Genomic DNA, 324 nt, shown 5'->3' on the forward strand with positions numbered 1-324 from the left:
TTAAACTAAATTAGTAATTACATTTGACATCTTTGTTTTGAAATACTCCAGTTAACTACTAATACTAAATGAAATCAAGCATTTATATATGGTAAATTACATTATATATATAACTTTATTTTTTTCGGTACTTCCCTATTTGGTTAAGTTATTGCGGACCATAAAGCTTTCTAGGGATGCATTCGCTCCTTTAGATGCCTCATAAGCTTCTTTTTGCTTCCGTTCCAAATGCTCCATATGCTCGTGTTAAGTTTAAAAACAAAAACAATAATTTGATAATGACCAAATATTATAATTTTGGGTCAAAAGTCCAAAAGTGTGTAT

The sequence above is a fragment of the Arachis ipaensis genome, chromosome B08, assembly GCF_000816755.2.
Source record: "Arachis ipaensis cultivar K30076 chromosome B08, Araip1.1, whole genome shotgun sequence".
NCBI classification, from domain to species: domain Eukaryota; kingdom Viridiplantae; phylum Streptophyta; class Magnoliopsida; order Fabales; family Fabaceae; genus Arachis; species Arachis ipaensis.